This window comes from Danio rerio, chromosome 7 (assembly GCF_052040795.2).
Source record: "Danio rerio strain M-AB ecotype USA chromosome 7, GRCz13ab, whole genome shotgun sequence".
Lineage (NCBI taxonomy): Eukaryota > Metazoa > Chordata > Actinopteri > Cypriniformes > Danionidae > Danio > Danio rerio.
This window is the reverse complement of record NC_141027.1, coordinates 404846-432514: the sequence shown is the minus strand read 5'-3', so window position 1 is coordinate 432514 and position 27669 is coordinate 404846. Positions and strand designations below refer to the sequence as shown.

Below are 27669 nucleotides of genomic sequence, written 5' to 3'. Positions count from 1 at the left end.
GACAGAGTCCATCAACAAACTAAAGCACACAAAGCCAGCCCAAACAAACAAGTATCCATTGTTGAAGCAATTGCAGGCGTCACGCCTCATGAGTACAGCCAGACGGAATCTGCGCACGCTTTTTGCTATTTCTGCGGAGAATTTTGGTAAGAATCTGCGGATTTCTGCGAAGTGATTTTGGGAGTATCATAACTAAAACCTTAATATATGAAATAAAAAGTAATAGCTTCTTAACTTTTATTTAATGTTTAAAATGCAAATCCAATTAGATTCACTTTACTTGGTGAACAAAGCAAGTCTCTCATATAACGTCTCTACTAAAAGACAGAACATATGACTGTACACACTGTGTTGTACATAAATCAGATTTTTTATGTTGCAATTGTTGTACATAAATACATGTAATTAGTTGTCATGTTGTACATAAATACAGATTTTCACATTAGTCAGTAACATTTCTGTAATTAATTTAAAAAGTGAATAAATATAGATCTACACACATTTACTCAAGTAAATAAACAGAATTAATGATGGGCTAAACATCTGCATGATTCAGTGTGAGCAGATTCCGTGTGGCTTTCGAAGACTACTACAAACACTTGACAGATACCAGCTGCCATCTCGCACTCATTTCACACAAATTGCCATTCCCGAAATGTGTGAGAAATGTAAGGTGTGCGTTAAACACGAGCTCCAGCAGGTTTACTGAATACTTCGACACTCGCACAAATATGTAGTCCAGCAGAGCAATGGAGCCGTACATGAGTTTAACCGTCCACTATACTGATGACAACTTTAAAATGAAAAGTCGATGTTTGCAAACATCATTCTTCCCAGAAGATCACTCTGGAGGACATATATCTAAAAATGAAAAAAAAATTACTCAGACGAGGATCGAACCCAGGTCTGCGGGGTCGTGAACTAACATGCTAACCACTGAACCACAACAGCTGTTCATTGAGAAATGACCAAGTTATATCATCATTAACCTGCAACTTGCTCACTGAGCTGCGAGAAAATAGATAAAAAGAGTAGAGCTGCGGTAAAATAAAGGATAAAAAGGCTGTGGTCAAGTAAATAAATAAATAAATAAATGTAAAAAGTGTGACTGCTGAGAGCAACACATTCTGGGGCTAGGGACACCGGCCCTAACGCCCAAAAAACAGACCGGCCCACCGGGAATTCTCCCGGTCCCCCCGATTAGCCAATCCGGGCCTGTCTGAAGCTTTATCATCATGGTGAAGAGCATCAAGTGTGTATCACCACATTTGTTTTATGTTGTCTGTTTTAAAGACTATTTTACTGTAGTTTTGCTTATTAAACTTAATACTGATATTTCATTGTAAAATGTTTTATTTGAATACATTTAGAATGTTTGCAGCTTGTTTGAGAAGCAACACCAGTTGCCAAAATCTCAAATAAATCTCAATTGCAATATTTGTTCATAACATGGCAATATGATTATTCTGTCCATACTGCACAGGCCTGATCTCAACTAATTCACATTCAGCCGCTTTTGAGTCTTACCCCCCGGGGGTCTGTGGTGATTTTGGGGTCCCTGAGGTGTTTTGACATGCCCTGAAATTTGTGCTTATTTCAGCTACTTGTTACACAGTTCTGGCCAACATCTATTTTATTTGTATTCAGCACAAACTGTGCTACAATATTATGTGAGGAATATTGCTGTGCATGCTCGCACTTCTAAGGGAAAAATTTATGCGTGGTTAGTAAGTTTTGGAAAACAAAAATGTAGCTGAAATAAGGTCCAAAAACCACACTGAATGTGCCTGAACAAGACTTTTGAGTCCCCAGTGTTGTAGGCTAGAATATTTACTGCACAATTATGTGAAAATTATTCTGTTCTCTCATTTACATTTAGTACATTTAGGAGTCGGTGCAATAGCCTAGTGGTTAGCGCGCCGACATATGGTGCAATAGCACGTCAGGGCGTCGCGAGTTCGAATCTCGGCTCGACGACATTTCCCTACCCTACCCCCCCTCTCTCTCTCTCCCACTTCGATTCCTGTCTCAATACTGTCCTCTCTAATAAAGGCAAAAAGGCCAAAAATAAATCTTTTTAAAAAAAAAGATTGATTAAGGTGATCTCCGTTGTATGCGTGAAGCCTGATTTATACTTCTGCGTCAGGTGACCGGCGTAACCCACGGCGCAGGCAACGCGCGTGGCTGTGCATTTATACTTCTGCTGCTGTCTCTGTTGGTCTGCATTACACTTCTGAAACGCTAGTGGGCAGTGAGGTGTAAATGTTCCTCTGTGTCGAGTTTCTTCGCTGCTGTGTTGCTTTTCCTGAACACTTCTGGGATGTACAAGTGGCTCAAACTCGCTCATTTTGAGGCAGGAACCGGCGGACGTGCAACAACTTTAACTATGAGGTAAACACAAAACAAAACTTTCCATCCGCAGCTCCTTCACGGGACTCCACACTTGTAAACAATCGCTCCATCAGGCTCGCACCATTCGCGCGGCTCTCGGTCCCGCCCAGACTCGTCAGCGCTACCAAGCCGACCAATCACAGAGCTTACGCTACGCGTCGTTGCCACGTGTAGTTACATTTTTTGAGAGGTGCACGTCAGCAACGCCGACGGCCACGGTGAAGGGCTATGCATCAGTGCCGTAGCATACGCCGACGTTTGACGCAGAAGTATAAATCAGCCTTGAGTGACAATGGCCACAAATAATTCACACCTGGAGAGACGCAAGACACTCCCCCACTCACCCATCATGGGTGTTGTACAGCAATATCTATCTGCAAAAGCCCAAACTAAATGCTTGTATTACTTGTATGAGCATGTAAACCTTCTGGGTAAACAATATACAGTGCTCAGCATATACGCATACACCCCTCACTAATCTCTCTTTTAAATTCATATGTTTAATAGGAAGTGCTACAGTAATATAATTGTGCATATACTGTACATTAGTCAGTACTGCAGCAAAATCTGGAGCTCATCTGGCAAAAAACCTTGCGATAATTCTCCACAAGCGAGTACAGCCACATTTATGTTATGAAAGAAAAGTAAATACAAATTTAAAAAAAAAATAAAAAATAGAGAATCAAAAAAAAAAAAAAAACTAGAAATTTTGTACAGTTGTATTTTTATTTTTTTTTTACAATATTTAACTTGAATTTATTTGTATTATCTTTCAAATTCTCAAAATGTTTGGTGACTTAAATACTATTTGAATAAATATACCTGTTTGATAAATCGGTTTTGTTTAAATGCACTGAAATACATTCACTGAGAAATGGAGGAAAATATTCATCTTCAAAATGGGCTGTACTCCATTACGAGGAGCGCTGCATGTGCACTTATACAGCATGCACAAACAATACATCTTTGAAATGGTATAAAACGTGTTTGCAAAACTGTTCATGAAAACTAGTGTGCATTAATCCAGCATTAAATAATAATTTCTGAATGACTCAACAATTACTTTAGATTAAAATCTTATTTAAAGACCTTTTATGTTTGCCTAAATACTCGGTGATGATATTGTGAGGTTAAATGGGTCATAACTTCAATTAATTCCTGGGAATAAAACTGAAAGGACCTCTCTAGCGTGCTGTGTTTGTTTGGGGGCGTGTGGGCAGCTTTCGTCATTGTTTTGAATCAGGGCGGACACTGGAAGAGCCGGTGTGATGCCGCTCTGTTTTCAGTTATCAGGAGAAGACTCCTCAAAATGCATATACGGTCTTCGACCTCTGGGGATTAAACTGGTAATATTGGCAGTGTTCGGTTCTAAACACCCGAACAGACTCCTGCTAATATATTCACAGATTTGCATTATAAACAGAATGTTAATCCTTATCCAGGTTCATTTGCAGCACACAAGCCGACAGTAGACAATGGCACTTATTAATTAGTGAGGGCGGTGTTCATTAGAAAGCCCAAACAAACACACACACACAGGAGAACAGCATATCTCTGAAGCGTGAGGAGCAGAGCTACTCTACATCCCAGCAGACATTAACAACATGCAGACCAAAGCTTCAGGTTTACCAGAGCCACAGACACAATCCAGAAGATTAGCGGAGGATTATCAGTTCTTCTATTTGTGTCTGTCTTTCATCTCTTTCTCCAAATAAAAGCAGGCAGAGGCTGTAAATCAACATTTGCTGTGCTAATAGTGTGGCGCACGGCTGGGTGTTTCAGCAGTGACGATACATTCCACTGAACTGAGCTCTGAACACTGGAGCAGCTGCAGTTCACCAGAGCTTCATCTGTGTTCAGCTGCTGTGTGTACACTGTTAAACCACTAAGAAAATGCACCTCCAGCTGCAACCAATCACTTTGAAACACCCATACACACTCGTTCACACACACACTACGGCCAGTGTAGTTGATCAGTTCCCCTATAGTGCATGTGTTTGGACTGTGGGGGAAACCGGAGCACCCGGAGTAAACCCATGCCAACATGGGGAGAACATGCAAACTCCACATGGAAACACCAACTGACCCAGCCGAGACTCAAACCAGTGACCTTCTTGCTGTGAGGCGATTGTGCTACCCACCGCATCACCCAATAAGAGGAACTCTACAGCAGAAACCCCACCACAGCTTCTACATTAGCATTCCAGCACAGTCAATGGAGGCTACCGGCTTCTGTCACAATCATCTGAGCAGTAATGAAGTGTTCAGAACGTATCGCTGGTGAACAGACACAAATACAATCTCATTAGCTGCTGTAATGAAGTTAGCTCTAGCTGGAGTGTGTGCGCTAATCTACTGATGAGTCTGACAGCGTCCTACATTCGCTCTTCCTCTATCAGCTGAGCTTGATCTGATGAACGCTCAACAAGCCCAATGCAATCAGCAGCACATTGATTTCACTGGGCTTTTCTGCATCTCATGTGTCAGATTAGAAGAGCGCTGTGATGGAGGGGAATGTGTGGAGGTTCGTCATTCAGCCAGTTCAGATAGGAAGCCTGTGTAGAGCTGATCTTGAATATTAATATTGAGTTATTGTGGTTAGATGAAAAGGATAAGGAAAATCCTCCGAACGCAGGATGGCAACTAATGACAGGTTCGGTCACTGCTGGTGTTGTGTGTTACGGTTCATCAGTGACCACTTCCTACTCGTACACACTAGGGTTGGGCTGACAGACAATGCCATCGTTCATCGCCGATGACCAATAGACAATACAATACTGAGACGGCATCGCCGATCCTCTGCGCCGCCCCCGTCGCAAGCCCGTTGCCGAAAAATACACACTCAAGCCCCGTTTGCACTAATACAACTTAGTGTTAAAATGGCATTGTAGAACAAAAATGATCCACATCCACACAGGTTTTACCTAGCATTTCAGAACAGCCCTCCGTCTGCTGAAAACACACATCACGTGACCACACACACACACACACACACACACACACACACACACACACACACACACACACACACACACACACACACACACACACACACACACACACACATTGTCATGCTCCTCGATCTTTTGAACAGGGAGGTGATTCATTTGAACAGTGTATTGATTCTTTGAACAGTGAGTTGATTCATTTGAATAGTTTAACGATCTTTTGAACAGAAAGGTGATTCATTTGAACAGTGTAATGATTCTTTGAACAGAGATGTGATTCATTTGAGCAGATAAATGATTTATTGAGTTAAGTGTAAATATTGAATTATAACCTGCATTTGAGTAGAGTTGTTATATTTATTATTGATTTATTTTTTTATGATCTTTTATTGATTACATTTGAGAATAGAGTATTTTTATCACAATTTACTGCTTTCTTTACATTCTTTTATACAAAGGGTGACACAGTGTTGTAGCTTTCTAAGATATTTATTTATTTTCATTTTGTACAAGTGTTTGACATTTCCTAATTGTCTGTATTATACTTTGTCCAAACTGTATATTGACTTCACGTTCATCTGTGTAGAAAAAAAGAGAAAATAATTAAATTTTTATTATTACAGTTTATAATTGAACCTATTCATACATACTTGTATATATTGAACAGAAATCTACAAACCTAACATTTTCCTAATTATATAAACTCTATTGAAGAAAGAAACTGACTGTGTTTGATTATTCACTCAGCCGCTGTGTTGCTTTTCTCTCTCCAGTAGCCGTTCTTTTCTCTTCTGATCAATTGGCCCACATTGAAAAATACGCTAGCGTGAAAAATCTAATCGTACTTGCTACAATCTTGCAATACCCAACCCATACTGTGGTGGAAATTCATTTATATCCATCAGGGGTTTCCACACTTGGTTCTGGAATGTTTAGCTCCAACCCTAATCAAACACACCTGAACCAGCTAATCAGGCTCTTACTAGATATACTAAAGCTGCCTGGCAGGCGTGTTTAAGCAAGTTGGAGCTAAAGTCAGCAGGACACCGGCCCTCCAGGACCAAGTTTGGACACCCCTGATATACATTATAAAGGTCTGTTCTTTCATTCTTCCCTGGATGTGCTGTTTAAGTTAGACCAAGCGTGACCACTTTAACATCTGTAAATCATCAGACAAGATCTGGATAAGTGCATGGTGGTTTAACAAGCTGCATGTTCGATCGGGATGTAAGGCTGAAATGTAAATGGTCAAAACTGAAGTTCGAGCGCTGATGTAACTGTGATTCATTCTGTGTGTCACTGATGACCTTGTGGGTATTACAAACTAGACAAAGAGGACACACACTGTTTCTGTGTCTCATACTCTGTAGAAACCTGCATTGCTGTATGATTGTCTGACCTTCTTTGCAAAGAATAAAACTTTAAAAGACGCTTTGAGTAAGACTTTGTCTTCTTTACCACTGAAAGAGCCTCCTCAAAGAAAATAGCCACTACAATACACACACACGAATGCGTCAGACCGGAGACGCAAGTTCATGCGGCATGTTTCGCAGTTCACTGCGGTGCAAAGTTCAAGCTTGGTGAACTCTGATCTGCAGAGATTGAACTGCATGAGACCAATCAAGGATCAAAGCATGACCTCTCTGGACAGAAATTTAAAACATGGACCAATCACTCGCTTTATTTAATGCCTTTAAAATCTTGTTTAATCCCGCCCCCTTTTGCAGCGCCGTACGACCCGACTTCACAAGCTCAAACTCTAGTGAGCGCAGCTTTACCCTGGACAACCAAATGCATTAGTGTAAGTGTTTTAGCAGACTTGCTCATTCTCAACATCTGTCCACAGGAGGCTTGACAAAACGAAAACTTAAATACATGAACACAGCATTATAATTCTTACATAAAATTACTGAAGGCAAAAGCAAAGGTGGCATAATCAAACTAACAGTACACTATTAGTGCAAACACTGCTGCTTTGTGTTTAACCACTACTGAAATATTTTTATATGACTTTCTGATTTTAGGCTAACAGGCAAGTTATTCCACAGTTTGGCTCTCTTTACAGAGAAAACAGACTGACCAAAGGAGGTGTTACACTTCGGCACTAGACAGTCACCATTAGCAGCTGCCCGTGCGACTCTGTGAGAGGTCTGATGCTGACTGATTAGATCTGAAAACAGCACTGGAACATGATCACTTAAAAAACAATTTAAGATAATTCAATTGAATAAAACTACAGAAACGAACAAGGTTATGTTTAGATAAGACATCACAATGATGTCCATCCTTTAACTTCTTGTTTATATATTGAGTCAATAGGCTTCAATATAGTTAAACAGGCTGTGACCGTAATGTAATGCTGCATGTCAAGTGAGAGATTATCATTGTGTGCATTAATAATTTTGCAGTGGGATGTGCAGTTTAGACTTGGCTTGTACTTTTTATATTTTTAACATGACTACCACATTTTAAAGTATTAGAGTTAAGCTAAGATACTTCAATTCATTCACTTCTTTAATAACTTTAACCAGCAACTCAAATGTATTCCTTACAGGCCTGTTTCTTATAGAAAAGCACATGGAAAGACAAATAGACACAGTTTTCTTGACATTCAATGTTAAATGAGACAGCTCAAGCCATCTTGAAGTATGTGGTAAAGCCTGGGATTTTGCGAAGCGCTGGTGAGGTATTATGCTGATCAAATCCTTCTGTAAAGCAGCAGTTTCTCATCTGAAGTCACCTGTAAAGCGCTCAGGGCTGCCGTTTGCGCTGGTGTTTGACAGAATAAGGCTTTGTTCCATTCTAATGAGAAACTGCTATTGACAGCAGGACAATGGCACAATGCGGAGCTGCTAATGAGAACTAGAGCTTTCTGGCTGCTTTCCTGGACGTCTGGGAGCTCCACCAGGCAGTACAGCGTCATTTATTCACACAGAAACAGACGTATATCTAAACCTTGAAGAAATGAGTTAACAAGTCAATTACAGGCCGCTGTTTAGCTACTCTGTGATGGTGAAAGTGGGAAAGTGCATATTGTGTTGCTGCTCCAGTGGTTTGCTGAAGGTTGTTGACATCAGTTTTCCTCCATTCCTGCAATCTGCCTGCTGGATTTACACGGTGAGGGATAAGAGCATGTTGCTGTATGATTTATTAATGAAGGGCTCCAGAGATACATGCTGTAGGTCAGCGTTCAGAGCCTCAAAGCTATTAAAGCAGGGCAGTGAACGCAGACAGGCGCTGCTAGCTGGACACGTTCCCTCATTCACACTGAAACTGAGCTGTTTAAGACGGCTGAACTCCAGCTTAATCTCACCCGGGTCGAGAGCTGTAATCCAGCAGGAGAGCTGCTGTAATGAACAGTCTGGAGATCTTCATTAAACTCGTCCAGTGTCAGTGTGTTCATGCAGGATTCCTCCAGTATGCAGAGAGCAGTTTCAGCACTGAGACACCGCACTGCAGCGGCAGTGATGGGAAGTTTCTGTTCTACTGATGAATTCCTCCGTGTTTTAGCTGATGATCATTTAATTCATGGTGAAAGTGTAAGGAAAACTCCAGCAGGCTCTAAATGATGTATGTATAACGAGACGCATTGAGCAAAGTCAAAGCCATTGATGTTGATAATGTTGTGCAGCAGAGTGATGACATTTCAGGGCACTACTCCATTCAGCTTTATTTCTACAGCGCTTTTACAGTGTAGATTGTGCCAAAGCAGCTTCACATAGAAGATTACAGTGAATTAAAGGGCATCTATGGTGAAAAATCTACTTTTCAAGCTGTTTGGACAGACATGTGTGTCAGTATAGTGTATAGACCGTCATATTGGCTGATATAAACACACACAGTCCTTTTTTTTTCAATTTAACAACATAAAAACGATGGACCAATTGGAGCGTTTTTCAGACCGACCACAACTTTACGTAGGAGATTGATATTGACAGCCTCGCGTCATGATCATATCCTCAGTTTGTGTTTCACGTCCGCCATTTTCAGCGTGAGTCAAATCGATATCTCTGAAGGAACACCCGTGCTCTATTTTTAGATGAACGGCTCATTGGGCTCAACACAAGATCAATATTCTCCACATTATCGCTCTAATCAGAATTATTGCTTGTACCTCTCTGTGCATTTTGGAGTTCTGGGCGTGGGTTTCTGTCGTGGTCCACACGGCGGAGCTTCGGGTCAGCGGCTCGGCGCCTGAGGCGCCGTTGTGTTTGCCGTGTTCGAGGCCTGTGTTTGGAGTTCTGGAATGCGTGGCGCGACGATTCGGGACACTTCATGTTCACGGCTGAATGCTGATCCTTGCTTGGCTTAGCTTCTCTCTCTGTCTGTCTGTCTGTCTGCCTGTCAGTTGCAAACACAGAGCGTGGGAGCTCTTGGCTCCGCCCCCTTGTTACGTTGGGCAGGAAGCTGAAACTAATTTTCATGTGAAGCAACACACCCCTAACAGCAAACGTTCACATCTGTAGTTCGCTTCATTTGGTCCGAGCCAAGGGCAATAAATGATGCATTGTTGCATCTTCTGCCGTCTTTGGGTTGTTTTCACACCACACTGCTGGCTTTGGTCCGAACCAGTTGAAACAAACCAAAATGCAGTCATCGGACAAAATCCACATCTCTCATTGGCCAGATGTTGTTGAACATATTTCCTAAACTGCTTATTGATAGGTCAGAATTCACGTGCGGGAAAATGCCAGTGAACTCTTGCAAGTAAACAAAACCGGCAGACACAAAATGCCGTTTTTACTCTGGGGGGACGACTGCGCTGACTGATTGTATGCCTGCTTTAGACAAACTATACATAGAGAATGAAGCGCGGCCACGGCTGGAAAACAGTGTTTAATGCATCACTCGTCACTTCACAAGGAGGCGTGAATTAATTTAGCTAAACTGCGACATGGTCATCTTGCGGAAATATTACCAACGATCCATCAGATAATGTTTTCCCCTCTCTCTGTTGGTAAAGCGCTGTCAACAAATATTCTTCCTCCATATCCCATAATGCACAGCGCATCGGCCTACGGCAGCTGGATTAGTCCAGGAGGAGCAGTACTTTTTGCGGTTGGACCTGTTTTAGTACGGATCATATTCTCTCCACAAATGAACCGCTCCAGGGTTCATTTGAAAGCGTACCGAGACCACCTCTACAAGCAGGTCTCGGTACGCTTATTTGGTCCGCTTTTGGTGCGCACTCGAGTACGATTGCTGCATTCTCACCTGCCCAAACCAACCGCACCAAAAGGGGAAACAAACTCTAGTGCGATTTAATCTAACTAAAGAAGGCAGGTGTGAACGCACCCTAAACCACACTGAACTGAACTTCAGCTCTGAACACTGGACTGACACAGTTTACATCCACTACGATCTCCTTTGTGAAGCTGCTTTGACACAATCTACATTGTAAAAGCGCTATGCAAATGAAGATGAACTGAACTGAACTGAGTTTTGGAAAGAGTTCAGGTTTGGTTTTCCCAGTCATCCTTTTATCTGCTTATAAACTGTACACAGCGATTTACCATGTTACATTAAACAGAAATGGTTAATATAACTGACCCATACGTTGATTTACCTCTCAGAGATAAAGACAAACACAACGAGGTGTGAGTATAGTGTCCTACAGTCGCTACTGCATGAGTCATTTGTGAACAGTCGAGCAGCTAACTATGACTGATGCATTTCATCAACAACCAGAGGACGGTCCAGGAGAAACCACACTGAGAAGGAGAGACGCAGACACTGGAGAACAAAGGGTATGAGAGAGGCAAGTACTAGAACAGATTTAGACACCGACCATGAGGAGAGCGCAGTCCTTCAATGCACACGAGGCCGGACACTGAGTGAGGGATGGTGAGGGTTGTTATGGTGCTGGCGTGAGGAAAGGGAATGATGTGCAGGTGTGGGGATGTGTTCAGGTGACAGCGGTCAGGGTCACTGCGGTGACAGTGTGGGGAGAACCAGGCCTGGCTGTCACACCATGAAATGAGAATAAAACTAAGTGCAGGTGTAACTCTGGCAAAGTTTACTGAATAATGCTGCAGTCACACTATAGTTTGTGTGTGTGAAATTCTGTCGTACGGCGCTGCGAAAACGAGCAGGATTAAACAAGATGATTAGACATTAAAAAAGCGAGCATTTGCTCCATATATACAATTTCTGTCCGGAGAGGTCATGTTTCCATCCTCGATTGGTCTCACGCAGTCAAGAGATGCGATTTTGCAGGTCAGAGTTCACCAAGCTTGTACTTTGCACCATAGTGAACTGCGAAACTTGAACTAGCGTTTCTGGTCTGACGCATTTGTGTGTGTATGAATGAAAGTCTATTGGGATAAAAGTCCAGAGTGACCGCAGCTTAATCTTATATTTATCTTCTGATGCTGACTATCCTCCTCATTCTGTCAGAAACACACATCATGTTCATTCAGCATCATCAGTCCGTCTCTACATCCACACACAGAGAAAGAGAGATCAGTCTGTCCTTAATCGAGGAGATCTGTCTGAGAGATTTGTCCTGAATCAACGTGAAAAAGAGCAGGATTATCCAGCGTTAGACACAGCATGGCCGCCGTCAGGCTTCATTACACAACTAAAGCACAAACACCGACTCTGAGCGTTTCCTCAGAGAACTCTGCTGTACTGTAAACTGTTAAACTACTGTAGATCTGCACCACTCTCCCAATCTACAATCATCATGCAAGCCTTTAACTTCAAAACAAAAACATCTTGAACACCACACCATTTAGAAAACATGATAACTATATGAAGATCAATAGGCTCTGCTTATTTTGAACTGCCTTCACAGAGAATATAATGTAGTCAGTCAAGCAGAGCTGTATTACTGTTTCTCAGTGGCTGTGGTGCATTTCTCTCAACACTATTTACATTTGCACAACAGTTGATGCATTTCTCTAAACAGTCAGTGCAAACTGCAAACCCCAGCTGATAACCTGCAGAAGAGTGTCACTTGCTCAACATGGAGAGCTCATCCCTCAACAGCAGGTATTGATGTCAATGAAGGTGTCAGCGTCATCCAGATGAAGAGTCCTCACAGCATTGATTATGAACAGGATAGTCAGACGTCTGTCCTGTTTTCATTATCAGTTTACTCTCTACATTTTATCCAGTGCACTGAAGTCAGATTTAGGTGACACGTGCTGAAAATGCTCGAGACAGCAGCACTATATACTGTCAGCACAGCCGTTTGAACACTACAGTAAAGTTAGACATCACGGCATTTAGTTACTAGACACTGAATAAGTGTGCTTCACATGTTCACTGCAGATGCTCTTTATAACTCTAGTTTATTGACAGCATTGTACAGAAGAATAAACTCAGCCTTATTTACAACTAACACACATAGAGCTGTGCACAACTGTAGACAACACTGCAGGACATGCTGGAACTGAGTCCACAACACACAGATCTGTACATCACTCAGGAAACTGTTCCATTGAAGGACATTTTCAGGAAGAAAGATGTTTATAAAATGACAGATTTTGACACTAGTTCAACATTGGTGTGTGTGATGACTCCAGCAGTGAACTGAGGACTGTATATGGAGTGACTATTCAGCATTCACAAGTGTAGTTCATCCTGACTGACATAAGCAGATGATGATGTTATAAACAGCAGAGAGACGTCTGAAAGCAGCTGATGCATGTCCAGAAGCATTCGCAATGTGTTGGAAGGAATGAGAAACTGCTGCTATGATGTGCACAAATGGCTAACTGTACTGAGAAATGCATGAACTGTTGTGCAAATGTAAATAGTGCTGAGAGAAATGCACCAAAGCCACAATAACTGTGAAGCACCGGGGTGTCCACACTCTGTCCTGGAGGGCCAGTGTCCGACATATTTTAGCTCCAACCCCAATGAGACGCACCTAAATTAGCTAATCAAGCTTTTCCCAGGTATACTAGAAACTTACAGGGGGAAATGTTGAAGAAAGTTGAAGCTTAACTCTGCAGGACACTGGACCTCCAGGACCAGGTTTGGACACCCCAGGTGTAGCACAAAGGGCTGAGAACAGAACACATACAGAGGCTGTGTTGGTCAGACGAAGAGAACAGTCTGCTCGAGACACACGTCTATGTTTCAGAGACTCATCTGCAGCGTATCGCACATCTGGATGAGGAACCCCCTGCTCTGTTTCCTGACATGATCTGCAGGCTGTTCAGCGTGGAGACGTTCATTCTGTTTCTGAATATACAGCTGTTGAAGTGTGGAGACAACAGTGATCTCTGATGACACCGGGACATTTAACACTAGCAGCGGCACAGACTACCCATCACTGTTCTACTGCTCTGTACATCAGACATTCACTGAAGTCATCTTCACTCAGCGAGTCAGTGTTATTCAGTGAAGGAACTGAGCAGAGGCTAGAGATGATTACACCAGACCCTATGAAGCAGACGGAGAGTGTGTGAGCTTTACTGCAGTGAAGGAGACACGCGCACACAAACACACACACCTGTCCTGCATCTGTGTGTGATAATTACAGTTAAACTTCATCTACAGATCAGCAGAGCATGCTTGGTGTGTGTGTGTGTGTGTGTGTGTGTGTGTGTGTGTGTGTGACAGAGAGAGAGAGATTCAGGTTTGAGTGACAGCAGGAAAGTAGATTGCATCTCCTGTGTGGAGGATCTGTGAGAGCACAACCAGTTATCTATCACCCACTGCAAGATCACAGCTATCAACACACACACACACACACACACACATATATATATATATATATATATATAGTAGTGTATATAGTATATCTTCCTTATTTATCTCCACTGACTCTGATCCTCCATGACTCTTTTGCTGTGCCTCATTCTGTCCTGATTTCTCACAGTAAACATACACTGAGCTTAAGTTTGACTCAGTATCTGTCATTTCTCTCACAGCGGGCCTCAATAATAACTTCAGAGTTCGCAGTTCTGACCTCACACTGGTTTGCAGTTGACTCTTGAGCTGATTTCCTCAGATTCTGCACTGTAATTGGCTCTCGTCAAACCAACAATCAAAGAGTCTAGCAGTGCAGGAATACTTCAGGATTTACCAAACGTGTGTCTGAGGAACAAATCATGGCTGAAAACACACAGCATGAGTCAACTAACACAGGAAACAGCACAGGTCTGCTGAGAGTCCTGACATTAGTCTAGAGAGTCTGATTGAACACGGTTGACTTGGTGTGACTGTCCTCACTGTCTTTGACAGGATCACATTATTAAAGCCCATCACTACCATACATCAGCTCAGAGTGTGTGAGAGAGCGAGAGGAGGAGTGAAGTGGTTAATTTACGGTGCTAATGAGAGTGTTTAAATCACAGATGAGTATAATAGCTGACAGATTTACCAGTGAAGGAGAAGACGGAGAGAAAGTGTCACATTAAAGTGATGGAGGTGTCTCGTGTTGCTCAGACTCACTTCAGGAGGAGCAGAACACATTCATGATCAGTCTTCACAGTCACTAAAGAAAACAACACCAATGCTGGAGGAGAATCACCACAGACTCCTGCACTAACTCAGTATCTGTGTGTGTGTGTGGTTGTGTGTGCACTTGTCTGTTATAATCTGGTGTATATAGTAATGTTCTTGCACCATCCTCTTGATAAATACTGTGCATTATTCAGCGGCGTCTGTGTTGTGGTGTTGAACGCTGTACAGTAGTGAATCTCCTTGATGAACTGATGTATAGTGCAGAACTGATGCTCTGAATAACTGTGTTAGTAAAGCCCTGCTGAGATACAGATGTGCATCAGATCTTCTTCCTCCTCCGATGTATTTTTCAGACAGTTGTTTTTACTAAATGTTCACTAAGAACACAGAGGATATACTGAATAATCGAGGTAACGTCCGCTGCTTTCTCTTCCTTCACTCATATAGTCAGTGACCGTGTGCACATACTAGAGCTGACAGAATTAATGTTAGATTTTGATATTCAGTTTAAGAAGACTGATGGTTTGATCAGTGCTTTAGGAACCGATGAGAGACTGATGTGCCACACATGTAAATGCTCACAGGCATTGCTTGAACAGCAAACAATAGTGAAAACACAGCCTGAAGATCGTCTCTAGAGAATAACCTGAGCTGTGAACCAAAGGCAGGACCATTGTCAGACAGCTGATGTTGATGCAAACACCTGAAGCCGTCAAGTTATTTGTGATTTATTTATTATTAATGATGAAGATTAACAATTATACTACTCATTTTACTCAATATTGCAAGTAAAACATGTACATGGGTCTACACTGATGCGTAACGAGTAAATAAACTTCTGATAATCTGCCTATAGTCAACACACGGCTTAAATTCAACAAACAGACCATCAAAATAAAGTGTGACCAAATAATAATAATGCGAATGATGAATGATCAGAAAGCAAGCTGTATATTGACTATCAGTGCTGTAGTAACATCTACTGGCAGCTGCCTAACAGGTTATGTTAAAGATGTGTGAAGAATAAAATAAGGTATTGTTCATGGTAACACTGAAAATCTTAAAAAGACCAGATTTGTTGACATATAGGATGCTAAAAAACAATATTAATAACATTTATATACATAAAAATACAACATATAACGTATTCAGCGCATTGCACTAAACTCTACTGATGTTCCCACAAGAAGCTCTAACATCATTCACCTCAGTCTGAATACTCCGGGTATTTCACTGTATGATAACAATAACACAAACGGATATGTGCTGAAAGCACTGCCTCTATTCCCATTTACACCATGCAGAACACACTGACCATGAAAACTGCGCAACATGATCACATGTGTACGATTATCTTAATTATACAGTACATCACAACTAAACAATATAAAACACAACCGCCTGTTAAAGCATAACATTATGTGCACACATACATACTAGTGGTGGGTCGTTAATGCCGTTAACGTGCTGCGTTAGAAAAAAATATGGCCGTTAATCTATTCTCAGAGATGGGTGTGGAGCTGGGTCTATTCTACGCAAGCTATGATGACTTTCACCTTGATGTTTTAGCACGGATGTATACCTGGCCAAATTGCACTGTAGGAGGGCGACAACAAGTCTTCAAACCGGTGTGTATTCCTACTGCGAAATGACCTCATCAAACATGACGCGTTAACATGGATGCAGTTCACTAGAGTGAGTCTGATTAATGTTAGCTCCATATCTAACTATCAGGCGCCTGTAGAGTTTATGCGTTCCAGTAAAACACAAATAAAATGGAGCGGCTGCTTTTAAAATGAATGACAGTGAAGGAAAGTCAAACCGGTGAGCCGTCTGACAAACAAGTGCCCTTCTGCATCTTACTTCAAAGACACTACTGACTACTCCTACATGGACATCTGTAGTCTAGTTATCTGCCTTAAAGAGCATAGGTAGGAACTATATTTTCTTTAAAATATGCGTTAAAGTTCATTATTAAGCCATCCAGAGTTGTTTTTAGTCACACAAATTTACTTCCGCATCTGAAAATATACATAAATAAATAAATAAAAATAAAATAATAATTCTTCAGACCGGAGATGACGTCGGATGAAGCAGATCACACATATACACAGTATGAAGACAACTGATTGCGGTGCGCGTTTGGATTCAGAGAGATTCACACAAACGATGGACCACAGTCATACAATTATGAGCCTGTGGACAGACCAGCAGTCGGAGAAGAGTAACTGAGCTGTAATGTCAGGAGAACAGAGCAGCTTCTCAATGAGAGAACAGTGTCAGCTTACAGACAGATATGCAAGACAACGAAATCTTATCTGGAAATAGCAAAGCTAGAATTGATCATCTAGAAATGTTAATACTTACCAGTAACAGAAACTGAGCAATTAACAGAGTTATGCCACATTGAGCCTATTTTTTAATTGTAGATAAGAGAATACAAGACACAAATAACACAGAACATCTGGAATAATGCAGAAACATGTAAACAAGGTACTGGAAAATCTTTTTAATACACAAAAGGTTTTCAGAGCTTTTGTATTAAAATAAAAACAACATCAAATATTCAAACAATCAAAATAAGTTTTTAAATACGTGTCTTTTTGTCAGGTTTTTTTTATTGGGGTAAAATGATCTGTATTGGATCACATTTTGGCAACAATCCATAAAAAACACAATCACAAGTCATGTTACTGTATGGAATATTCACAAAGACTTGATCAACAGGTCTGATCTGCCATTATGTTAAATAAACTCTTACTTCAACCCAAATTCAAGTTCAAATTCTAATGCAACTCAAGTTCAGGTTTTATTTATATAGCCAAAAACCATAAGCAGTGTTAAAACCCAACATTTCTACTCTTTATATATGTATGAGTATCTGTATAAGTGTGTGTATAAGTAGATAACAAACATAATACAAAAGGAAAAATATATTTAATTCATAAGGTCCATTTAAACCTTATTAAAATAATTTCAGTAAGTTGGCCAATGTTTATGTGGGTACCACACCATCATGTCTTTAATGTGAGCTAAATTGTGAAGGATCTAGAAAGCAAATGCAGTGGACAGTTCTGCATTCTCGTCGAGCCTGTGATGACCTCCAGTAATCCACCGTCAGACACGCAGTGAGGGCTGAGGCATATATGCTGCGGAAATAATGCAAACGTTTAAATCATCTTTATTAATAATGTATATTTTGAAATTCACCATAGGATTGTAATACAGCACAATACAGAATACCACATTTGCAGACCCCTGGATAGTGAACTGCAAACCATCTTACAAATATACAGTCAATTGTACCCATTATAAGTTGAGCATGTGTGAACAAACTTCAATTTTCCAAATGTTATCTGTTTTTCTTCCACAAGAATATATATATATATATATATATGATGATAAAAAGTGGCTTTCCTCATTGACAGGACAGAACATTTTTTACTCTCCCTCTGGTGGTTTCAAATCTTATTGACTTTCTTTTTTCTGTTGATCACAAAAGAAGATACTTTGAAGAAAGCTGAAAATCTGTAACTATTGACTTCTATAGTAGGAAAAACAGATACTATGGAAGTCAATGGTTACACGTTTACATCATTCATTTTCTAGTCAGCTTAGTCCCTTTATTAATCTGAGGTCACCACAGCGGAATGAACCGCCAACTTATCCAGCATGCTTTTTACGCAGTGGATGCCCTTGGGAAACACACACACACACACACACACACACACACACACACACAACGGACAACTTAGCCCACCCAATTCACCTGTACCGCATGTGTTTGGACTGTGGGGGAAACCAGAGCACCCGGAGGAAACCCACGTGAACGCAGGGAGAACATGCAAACTCTACACAGAAACGCCAACTGAGCCGAGGTTCGAATCAGCGACCTTCTTGCTGTGAGGCGACAGCACTACCTACTCCGCCACTGCCTCGCCCTACACTTTTACAATATTTAACAAAAAGTCAAAGATAGTGTCTGAGTTTACCTGCCTGCATTATATCTAGTTTCTGTAAACAGATAATACCATGTATAATTAATTCACGATAGGGGGTCATGATAATTTACCTGATGAACGAGGTGAAGGTCTGAGGTTACATTAAGGTAAAGTTGGTTTATATTCACATGTTGACTTTCTCCCTAATAATATAATTTCAGAAGAGTATTCTTTGCTAATTCCTAATAATAACATCATATTAACAGCCAATGACCATTAAAAGTACAACATTGTTCATCGTCAGTTTAGTAGCGCTCATGTTTTTAAGTCATATTTACGTGTGATTTCAGTCATTATATTTAAAGGGACCACAGTAAACAATACAGAGAGTGTGTCACACAAGCTGTCACTACACCTTTAGTTGAGGTTACTCTGTGAGCCAAAGTGAAGCACAGTTGAGCGAGAGGCCCGTGGAGAGAAAGGCTTCAGCTCCGGGTCAGCATCACTGCTGCAGAAGCCTTAAACACACCACATGACAATAAATTATTAATCAGATGAACAAAACAGTCACTACACTGTAACTGTACAAGACATGATATTAGCAAACTGATGGTACCAGCTGTCTTATTATATATTGACATTTTTACATGGTTTATGAAGGTATATTTGATATGCTGAACAATACAAGCTAGCAGCAGTGCTGTACTGTAGGCTACTCCAACATAAATGCATCACGTTGCTTCTAATTACTCAAATAATCATGCTTACTGACTTGAAAGTTGACAAACATACAAGAAAAACGAGCTGTCTTACCGTGTACAGTTCTCCTTTTCATCGAGCTGCATCTCCGACTGATCCAGGACCGTGTATTTCACAGTTTTCACGTCTTAATGGATTCATCCCATTTCACCAACCAAAACAGCAACGGGAAACTTGTGGAGTTGATATGGTGACCGGCTGGAGTTTGTGCAGTTCCGATAAACGCAACAGTATACCATGATGATGATAAAATACGCCAAAACGAACAACCCAGTCTGCTATATGCTACTCTACCTCACTGTACACACGCCTGTCAGATAAGTGAAAGAGAAAAGAGCAAAAAAGAAAAGAGCAGACTTTGCGGAAGTGGGAAAACAGACACATTTTCTTTAAAATGTGTGCCCTTGCACTTCATAAAACATTTTAACATGGCATTTTATTGTATTATAGAGTATTTTCACAAACGATTCTACCTTTTTTTAACCTACAATATGCTCTTTAATAGACAATAATATAATGAAGGTGTTACGTCAAGTGCTGTAATGTAAGAGTTTCCTGTCATTTTGGGTGACTTTCACTGCAGTTCAGCTGTTTCATCCTTAACTCATGAACACTTCATTCAAGGTCCCCGTGACAAACTGGGCTATTAGACACAAATAAGGAGTAAGGACTGGTGAGAGTGTCATGTAAGTTAATAACGCATGCTGATGTGTGTGTGTGTGTGTGTGTGTGTGTGTGTGTGTGTGTGGTCCTTTACTGACAGCCGCATGTGTGGATCTTGTGGAAGAATATGGTGAACAGTTCTACATGAGGGTAATAGTCTGACTGAAGTGTTCACTTCAATAATGCCACTAATATCTGCAGACTCCACACGTCTTCATTTCTGTTTAGTTCAGTTGTGACTTTAGTCGGATTAAGGTCATCAAAAATGGCTGTTTGGAGCTAATGTAGGCCTACAGTTCAACATTCATGTTTACCTGCATCAACAGTGAGTAAACACAAGCACATCGTATTGAACATCATTTATTTTCATCACCGATTATCAGAGTTGAACAGTTCCTCAAGCAGTTTGTGATGCATTAGACCAGGGGCTCGTCTCCTGTTTCCAAAATGCACCATCTGGCTTGAGGAAGCCGTTCTCGAAGACTTACTTTTTAGGTAGCACGCATATTCTGGATGCCTTCGGCAGAATGCAAATGAGCCATTTTAATCTAGATTAATCTAGAATAATTTCAAGTACATTGAGATTAATCTAGATTTAAAAAAATATCTATGCCCACCTATAATATCTCTATACACTGCCAATAAACATCATATGAATTATGAGCTAAACACAGCCCTCGCTCGCTCTCTCTCTTGTCGAATGTTATTTTTAATAAATGTTAAAAGCCATTATTAAAATATAAAGTATAAAAGGTTTAATGCTACAGTTCAGTCAAACACACAAACACTTTGTGCTTCATCAAAACAACATTCCTGGATTAAATAATAATTGATAAGACCAAAGATGTCATATCCCAGAATAGTCAGATGCTAATGTGGAAACTGAACACATATCTAAGGCTGCTTTCACACCTGTTAATGGATTCAGTTGTTCTGAAACAGAGATTATAATTGTTGTATTGTTGCTCTTTGCTCTTGGAGCGGTTCGCTTTCACACTGCAAAGCTTCTAATCGGACCAAAAGAGCTAAAACAAGTCACGTGCGAGTAAACTCTCCTCACATTGGTCAGAGTGTCAGGGTTTATTTTGCAGCGTCCCGCTCAGCTGTCAGGAGAGGTGGTGGTTTGGTGGTGATTGACAGGGTGCGCGCGACGTTTCTGAGGAGAGATGCGGTGGGGAGGGGTGAGAAGGGTGCGCGACGATGCCTATTTGAGGACCGGGAGGGAGACGCGAGATTACCGGGAGATCATCACTCATTTGCGGGCATCCGGAGACTCGCGGAACTTCCCGCCCTACTCATAATTCTCTCTTCATATAGCCGTAAGCCTATTACATATCCATAAACACTGTGATATAACCGAGCTCGGATCGCTTTCTCACTGCAATCGATCCGCTCCAGGGTTCGTTTCAATCGAGCCAAGACCACCTCATTCCAGCCATCTCGGAGCGATTACTTTGGCGCGGAACAGAGCGCGATTGCCCTTTTCACATATGCCAAACGAACCGCGCTAACTGAGCAATCGAGACACGTTCCCAAACAAAAGTGCAGGTGTGAAAGCAGCCAGAGGTTTAAGCAACACACTCTTCTTGCTGCTGTAATTAAATGGTAGAACTGCATTTTTTCACACAATATCAGAGTGTGTGTGTGTGTGTTTTAATGATAGTATAACTGTTAAGCTTGCAGAAGGCGAATCACAAAATCAAACCAGCACTAGTCCTGTTATCTGGCGGTCAGCAGTGCTGTGCTTTGATTGTGATTGGCTGATCAGGACTCCTCTGTGTGATATTAATCTGAGCTGACTCCTGCATTCAGAGCAGATGGAGGATTAATAGAGGTAAAGTTGGTTTTATATTGGGATATTCAGACATCCTCCTTTCTATAATGATGTCAGAAAAGTATTTGCTAATTGTAAATGGTGAAATCATATTAGCAGCAAATTACTATTAAAGTACAGCATAGTTCACAGTATATTAGATAGTGTTGATGTTGTTTACAAGTCATACTTGCATGCTAATTTTAATCGAATATTCAAAGTAACATGGTAAACGATATAGAAACTGCTAAATGAACCAATGTGCGAATATTAAACCAACGTCACCTCTATGGGGAATTATTCCTGACGGCTGCACAGCGCCACCTGCTGGTCTGCAGAACACTGATCAGACAGACACCAACACACATCTCACCTGAAGAAAACACACCTTTCCTGCTGTCCTGAGATCTGCTGTGTGATGATCAGAGAATGGCTGCGGTCTGTTGCTGCTCGGTAGTTCCCTCTGCTGTTGATCCTGAAAGGGAAACACACACTCAGTACAGATCAACACATTAGACCAGTGGTTCCCAACCTTTTTCTTTGGGGCCCCCCCCATGAACATATACAAACATTGGAGCCCCCCAACCATATAAATACACACGCACGCACACACATATGTACTGTCTATATATATATATATATATATATATATATATATATATATATATATATATATATATATATATATACACACACATATATACTGTATGTGTGTGTTTGTGTAATATTAATGTATAATATGTATAGAAAATATAAATTAATCATTTTTAACTTGTCTTGGCCTTCAATAAAACTAATCTTTGTCTAATCTTTTTCTTTGTCTCTGAAGAATCACTGCATTTACGTTTCTCTGCCATTTTTGTTTTGATTTTGCCTTTACGACGCGTTGGACAAGCACATTGCGTGAGCAAAATTTAAATAATTATTTAAAGTTATTTATTTTAATTATTTTTACTATTATGTTGGAATTTTAAGCATGTTTTGATTTTGATTTTTTTAGTACTTGAAAATACATATATAATAGTAGGGCTGCTTGATTTTGGGAAAATCATAATCACGATTATTTTGGTCATAATTGTAATCACGATTATTCAAAACGATTATCAGTTAAAGTCAAAATTATTAGCGCTCCTGAGAATTTTTTTTTTATAAATATTTCCCAAAATTATGTTTAACAGAGCAAGGAATTTTAACAGTATTTCCTATAATATTTTTCTTCTAGGTTTATTTGTTTTATTTTAGCTAGAATAAAAGCACGTTTAAATATTTTGAAACCAATTTAACTTCAATATTATTAGCCCCCTTATGCAATATATATTTTTGATTGTCTGCAGAATAAACTACTGTCATACAATGACTTGCCTAATTACCCTAATTAAGCCTTTGAACTGCACTTTAATCTGAATGTTTGTATTTTGAAAAATATCTAGTAAAATATTATGTACTGTCATCATAGCAGAGATAAAAGAAATAAGTAATTAGAAACGAGATATCAAAACTAATAAGTTCAGAAATAAGTAAAAAAAAATATCTTCTTTCCATTAAACAGAAATTGGGCTGGAAAATGGTTGCTAATATTCAGGAGGGCTAATAATTCTGACTTCAACTGTATACATACAGTTATTTCCCACCCTGCAAAGGAAAGAGAAATAAATACAATAGAATAAAAATATTAAACAAACGGTGCTTTAAGCATCTTCACTGTAAAAAAAAACACTTTAGCTACAGCAGTCCTTCAGTCAAGACTAGTGAGTGATTTTGTCATTGTTTGATTAATGATAAAAACAGGCGGCAGCAGGAATATTTCTCAACCCTTCACACACAAACACCACCATAACACACTCTCCTGACGTAAGAGCTGCTATCAAACCACCCTCTGTGTTTGACACTGTAAAAGCGCTACAGAAATACAGATGAACTGAAATAAAACTGCCAAAAGATGTCAGGTGTTGACTGTGCTGCGTTACTGCAGTGTGTTTCAATCTGCTCATTTCAGTCTAGATCAGCTGCTTCAGGAAGAGCCGGAGCAGATGCTGGAAGCCTGCAGAAAACACCCTCTGCTTCTGCTTAGTTTGTCTTTTTTGGTGAACTGCATTCTCAAACCTTCTTCTGCTTCATGTAATCTTCAACTGCAGTAAGTACACAGCTTTACATCGCATTACTGCCCCCTGCTGGTGAGTGTGAGCCAACACCACACAAGCATTTTATTTTCCTCAGACAGCAGACCCAAGTTAAATCAACATTAAATAAATGTTAAAACATCAACTAAACTATCATTGAAACAACGTTAAATATCATTATTGGTTTTTTTAGCCTGGTTTGGATCTTGAAATAAAGTTAATACAAACAGATCAAATAGATGAAAAACACAAAATCAGCATTTATTCAACTAAAATTAAATCTTTACACTGAAACCAACACTGCATAAGTGTTAAAACATCAACCACACTATCATACAATTAATGTTGAAATATTCAGTTGATATTTAGCCCGTTTTCATCTTGAAATGTTAATGCAATGATGCTAAATAGATTAAAACGGTCACAAAATCAGCATTTGTTCAACTATAATTAAAACAATATTTAAACACTGAAACAACACCAGTTCAGTCCTGCTTCAAGTACAGTATGACTTTACTCCAGTGAATGTTGCCTCCTTTCAATCAGAGACCACTGGGCTGAAAAACTACATTGAAAACTAAAGTTTATAACTTTACACCGCAACAAAATCTTTTGACTTGACTTATAAAACTTAGTTAACTTGTTTGTTTGCTTTACCCACAGTATTTAGACAAGTTCAGCTAATTTGTGAGGAAAACTTGTGAAAAAGCTGAACTTGGATGCAGTTTTTTAATGTTTTATTGTAAGTTGAACTTTTTTAAATAAGTAAAAATGAATAACCCACACAAAAATAAACTAAGCTGTATATGTGGAGTAAAGAAAAATTAATTAAGGAAATGAAATATTATTTGTAGTGTGTGTAATTTTACTGTTACTCCCTTTGAGTAATGACAGTGTTTTGCCAAACGTTCCACATATCTTTTTGCTAAATGAAAGGTTTGTTCAGTTTTAGCTTACTTTCTGAACATTCTTCAAACATTCTAATGCAGGGGTCACCAATCTCAGTCCTGGAGGGCCGGTGTCCCTGCAGGGTTTAGCTCCAACTCGACTCAACACGCCTGCCTGGATGTTTCAAGTATACCAAGTAAGACCTTGATTAGCTTGTTCAGCTGTGTTTGATTAGAGTTGGAGCTAAAATCTGCATGACACCGGCCCTCCAGGAACAAGTTTGGTGACCACTGCTCTAATGGATTACAATATTTTAATATGCAATCACGATTTTTAAAACACATGAGCCTGGATCGCTCTGTTGAGGAGCGATAAAGAAGATCACATCAAAGTATCAAAAAGTATCAAAAAAGTCTTTGAAATGCAAGTGAACTAAATCTTGATAAAAACTAGCTGCATCAAAGGTGCATCTTAAGTCATTGAAATAGTTTGTGGTCAAAGCAAAACATTTAAAATATGATGCAAAAGCATTTGGCAAACCTTTGAGATCCAAAAATCATAGTGCCCTCCTCCAGTATCCCAGCCATGTTCACGACATCCTCTGGGAAGGCCTGGATGCCCACCTTGAACACGTCTTCCTCATCATCAGGAGGCTGAAAGAGATTCAGCAGTGGACCAGTTATTTCCTCATCACTTTAAACATACATCAGCAAAATAAAGAACTTTCAGATATTGCAGAAATAAATAACTGCTTTGTTTATTTAACAGTTTACAGCAGCGGCTAGGAAACAAAACAGGATCTACCGCATAGACTCTTATTTTATTCTGAGCACTCAAACACATTAATGCTTAAACTACAATGGAGAACAGCAAGGCACCCACATCAACACAGTAACTCTATTTAGTTTGAGTACATGTTAACAAAATTAACTGATTCAAAAGGTGTCCATGTAAACACACTCAGTGAAAATACAGGCATCAATAATCATAATAAATAATTAAACAATCATAATCAATATCAAACAAAAAACCTTGAAGATTTTACCTCTTAAACTTGGAGGTTAATGTCGTCTCCTTTATTTTCTGAAAGAGCAAACACACTCCTGGTAAACGACAATAGATGCAATGCTAAATATGAATCATTATTTCATTTCATGTAAAAAAAAAAAAATGCCGTACTGACCAATCAGCATCAGTTTCACACCAACACACCGACAACAAAAATAACACGAGTTCAGTTTGAAACAGTCCACATTTAGACTTCACACATGCTGTGTATAATACACAAATGTAAACATTTAACCCTAGGTGTATTTCATTTCATTTGCCCACATAAATTCACATTCAGTCTGGAGTAAATCTAAGATTTAGGATTTAACTTAGATTGCTGTGAAAATGTACATGTGCCTTGTACTTGTAACCGAAATGACAGAACCAGTAAGTCAACATTAGGCAAAAATCAGTGATTCTTAAATGTACACAGCATAATTAATTAGGTATGACATCATGTGTAATTCACTCTGTTATCAAGCTTTCATTAAAATAACACTCCCGATCTCCTGATAGTGAAGAAAGCAGACACATATTTAAATAGTTTCAGTATTACCCGCTATAATGACTTGAACTGACGGTGATTTTGATAGAGGTGAAGTTGGTTTTATATTGGCACATTCGGACTTTCTGCTTAATAATATAATTTCATAAAAGTATTTTTACAAACTCTAAATAGCGAAATCATATGATCAGGAATGACGATCAGGGTACAGCACTGTTCAGTCAAATATACAGAGTAAATGTTGTCTTTAATAGAGGTAAAGTTGGTTTTATATTGGCACATTCGCTCATTTAGAAGTCTCTATATTGATTACCATGTTACTTTGAATATTCAATTGGAATTAGCATGCAAGTGACTTGAAAACAACATTAACACTGTTTATTTGACTGAACAATGTTGTACTTTGATAGTCATTGGCTGCTAATATGACTTCACTATTTACAGTTTGTGAATAATACTTTCATGAAGTTATATTATTAAGGGGGAAGTCCAAATGTGCGGATATAAATCCAACTTTACCTCTATTTGTCTTCAAGTCACACTTGCAGAGACACAATATTCATTTTCAATATTAAGTGGTGAACAATATAGGGAGTGTGTCACAAGCTGTCACTGAATGAATGTGTGAGTATAAAACCAACTTTAGCTCAATGTTATTTTGAGGAATTTTAGGACTGTGGAGGAACAGCTCACCTCTATATCTCCATATCAGCAGCCATTAGAGCAGGTCATTAGAGAAGTGAACTTGGCTGAATCTGCGAGTTGACGAGATGTATGTTCATAATGATATCCAGGACAGTTCAACTCGACTACAACAAACATTTACCTGTGTGCTGTAAGCTATACGCTGTATTTGAGGCAGAAAACGCATATGAAACACAGTGTAAACACTTACAAATATCCTTTAAAATAAAACACACATACCGTGTATGACTCCATTACAAACACTGAAGGTCCAACTTGAAATTCCTCAGGTTTCCACTGTCTTCTCTCGGAAGTTCCATGGCTAATTATTCAGTCATCTTAACCGGTTTACTTCAAATCCCGCGCGTGAAGGTTTGAATATTCGGTGTAAGGCTCAAAGTAGCGCGAGAGCGAACTCAAATCTGCCGGTAGTGCGTCTGTTTGAACAGCTCTCGCGATACTGTGCTGGCCGCGCGCGCGCGTGCGC

At 39.8% G+C, this 27669-nt stretch overlaps 1 long non-coding RNA gene across 3 annotated transcripts; it reads right to left on the bottom strand.

Moving 5' to 3' along the window:
- Positions 1-17253: 17253 nt before the first annotated feature.
- LOC137496110 (uncharacterized) lies at positions 17254-27571 on the bottom strand. Of its 3 annotated transcripts, XR_015495321.1 has the most exons (7): positions 27423-27571; positions 27192-27253; positions 25989-26026; positions 25484-25596; positions 19514-22410; positions 19116-19218; positions 17254-17908 (listed from the first exon to the last, which is right to left on the bottom strand). It is a non-coding gene; the product is annotated as an uncharacterized LOC137496110 (long non-coding RNA). The 3 variants fall into 3 exon arrangements; XR_015495322.1 differs by lacking the exons at positions 17254-17908; positions 19116-19218 and having other exon boundaries at positions 22309-22410; positions 25989-26046; XR_015495323.1 differs by lacking the exons at positions 17254-17908; positions 19116-19218; positions 27192-27253 and having other exon boundaries at positions 22309-22410; positions 25989-26046.
- Positions 27572-27669: the final 98 nt, after the last annotated feature.